Below are 3,492 nucleotides of genomic sequence, written 5' to 3' on the forward strand. Positions count from 1 at the left end.
ATTCATACGCTACACATCCACACAATCGAAGCACGTTTACCTTTACAATATCCATATGTGTGTAATGTCTATACTAAATCTCAGAAAGAGATGTGCACAGTTCACACACATACACACGCAAATACAATTACACACACACACAAACTGCGCCTGGGTCTATTAGTGTTGTGAGGCCAGTTAGTCATTTAGCTGAATCAAACATGTACACACGGACTCACAACGGACATGTGCTCACAGCATATGCGGCATCTCCCAAGATTTGAAGGTCATTTTGTTGCAAAAGGTAAAGGATCTCGGTCTGAAACACACACACACACACACACACACACACACACACACATATATATATATATATATATATAATATATATATATATATATATATATATATACACTAATCATATACTCATGTAAATTACAAATTAAAAATCCGCATTCAGTATAAAAATTAACCATTAAAAAGTACAACTTCAGTAAAAAAAAAAACGTTAAAATTCATAACAAATCTAAATGTATCTTTAAAAATTGACAACACAGAAGACAAGCAAAAGCGGAATCATCCCATTCAATATAAATTTTAGGACTGTCAGGAAACAAACAAAATGAAGAATAGGAAAAGTACGGTGTGTCTGTAAAGGTTTCGTGTGTTTTTTTTGAAAAAAATAAAAATGTTGTAATGACGTCCGAATGACGTGATACAACGTCAGCAGGACTTGTTAATTATTGCGGAATAGTTAGTACCTCGTGTTCTAAAGACTGTTTCAAGACAGCAATGAATCACTCATTAATCTTGAACATGACACTTTCGATGATGCCGTAATAATTTCAAACTGACTCAATTTATTTACTAAGACTCAAAATACAATCGGAATAAGTATCTGAGAATCTAATCCCACCTTGAACATGAATAGTACAACGTAATCATCCGAAATGCCAGGAGGCGCCTTTTATTTATTAATCACATGAAATAAATTAGCAAAATACTAAACTTCCCTTAATAATCAAATAATCATCAGACTTCGGAAGTTAAAAATCCTTTACTAAGAATACGAAGTGACTTATGAAGTCATTGTTATAGTAAGTAACCTGTGGTCTGGTGCTCGAAAGACGACGGTTTACACAACGCCTAGTTTTGCAGCGTACACACAATAATATGTTGAAAATTTGCATCAATTCAACGTAAGCCTTTAATATCAATTTTCAATATAACGTTGTAATTGGTAATAGAAAGCTACGGTACACTAGTGATCAACGTTTAAAAGTTTATAGCACATGTCATTGAGATGGGGACATGTTGGTATCTTGGAGGAATAATGGACATTATTCCTCCAAGGTTGGTATACGTATCTCCTCACTGTACAACTAACTCTAAGCTTATCCCACGAATGCAGTCACTGGAAAGGCGGATACTTTGGTAATAAATAATGAAGCGGACTTCCCCAGTCCCAGAGTTCTCGCGACTATTCCTTCTTCGCATCTCACTTAATGCAGCCGAATTTTCCCGGAATTTGAAAGTTCTCGTAAGACCTTGGATCCTTACCAAGGTGTGGCAAAGAAAATATTCCATGTCAACAGATATTCGGTGAGATCAAGGAACATAGTAGGAAGTAGGATGATACATAGTTATTTTGTAATGTGTATACTATAATAATGAATAACTGTGAGGAATGGTCGTAAGCAATCATGTTTTTTAATAACATTCCGGTGTATCCACAGCATGCTAGCGTCAGCCATCGTTTCAAGGTACACCTTGATCACCGGATACCACACGGGCCCAGTCACCAGACGAAATGGAGGTCGGCTACCCAGAGGGTACAGTTGGCGCCGTTAGTCACCGTACTTTTTTTTTATTTTTTTTTAAGACTATGATACAAGCGTGTGAAATACGACCAGTTTCTTCCCTTTGTGCCGTGTCCCTAGAATCTTCGAAAACCTACGACTGCTGTCAATCTGTAACATCTAAAGTGCGTTCTATGTTGTTGTTGTTATTGTTTTTGCTGTTGTTGTTCTTGTTGGGGGGTAAGAAAGCCTAAAAAGGTCTTGAAAAGGTATTTCGCGTTGAGTTAAAGATAAAGGAATTTTAGGATAGGATATTTATGATTTATTTATTAGAACGAAAATGTAAAAAAAAAATGTACAAGTTAAACAGTACAGGAACATTATCTCTAATAGAATATAATGTATTTATTTTAATTTTCCTTGGTGAGACAATGGTCTGTTTGACAGTAGACTTTAGCAAGCCCCCGAGTAAGCTGGAGGTCGGATCACGCCTTGTTTATATTTTCATGTTAATATGCTAATTATGGAAAGTCTCCTGAATTGTTACATAGAGCAACTGCTCTGAGGTTTTCGTCCTGTTGCACCTTCCAGACCTTTATACCGTCAATTTCCGTTTCAGCCCTGAATGACCTCATAGGTCCTAGCGCTTGGCTCTTATTGTATTTATCATAAGAGCGGTATTTTGGGAATTCGGATACCACCGTAAAATAGATTGTGTAGCATCTCAGATTAACCTTACTAACCACAATAACTTTGTGTTGGTAAATTATTCTAAGCAGACATTTCTTTAACAATTAACACATATACCAACATTGCATGACAGCAGTGCCACTAGTTTATTATGGCTATTGACGAAATTTCCTACTGAGTATGAATTTGTGTTGACATATTTATTAAAGTGATAATTTTCTCTGGCTCGGCGGGATAGAATGTTTTTATATATTAAATGAGTAAGGAAAACAAACATATAGTCAACTTGGACTCTCGTAACACGAGAACACAACAACAATCTGATATTGGAGTAAGTAATCTTGTATCATTCTTACACAAGGCCTACTTTTTATATATAACTTAACTATGCGTTCTTATTATGGGGATCAAACTTTTATGAAGTATTCAGATGACATACATATCACTGAAGACCCCGTTGAGCTAATAAAAAGGTCGCATGTAGTTCGTTAGTCTAGCTCGTACGCGTGTGACGGCTAGGCGGGTAATGTAGATAAGCTATCAGCGATTCTTTCCTTCCCTTGAAATTTTCCTTCATCTCTTGTCAAGGGATTTGTTCGATTTGTTGTTAGTTTACAGTCAGCTTTATGGTCTTACGTAAGGGGAGACAGCTTTATCTTTGATAGCTTTTTCCTTAATTTTTTAAAATCCTCTTGATTCCTTGAATAAAGAATGGTAGTTCTGATTTAGGTCTTTTCGGATGATTCTCTGTTCGTTATCTTTCACGAATTGTTTTACAGCATATAACTTCTTCCATCATCTTGAGTGCTAGCTGTTCCTCTCTAGAATTAGCGTACGCTACTCGTTTCACGGGGCATTTGGCTCTGTATCATGCTGGGATGCCATGAACAGAGCAGTCTTCCTGACAGTGGCTGCTCCTGTATTGAAAAGAAACTATACTTCGAAAGACTTACTTGTCTTGATTATGCATGTGTTTAATTATTTTCTTTATTTTTATAATTCCCTTGATCTGTTATTTTCATCT

At 36.1% G+C, this 3,492-nt stretch overlaps 1 long non-coding RNA gene across 2 annotated transcripts in view; it reads left to right on the top strand.

Moving 5' to 3' along the window:
* Positions 1-3,492, top strand: part of LOC135214829 (uncharacterized) — a 70,800-nt gene that overhangs the window by 42,002 nt on the left and 25,306 nt on the right. The gene's annotated exons all lie outside the window — the stretch shown is intronic.

This window comes from Macrobrachium nipponense, chromosome 46 (assembly GCF_015104395.2).
Source record: "Macrobrachium nipponense isolate FS-2020 chromosome 46, ASM1510439v2, whole genome shotgun sequence".
Lineage (NCBI taxonomy): Eukaryota > Metazoa > Arthropoda > Malacostraca > Decapoda > Palaemonidae > Macrobrachium > Macrobrachium nipponense.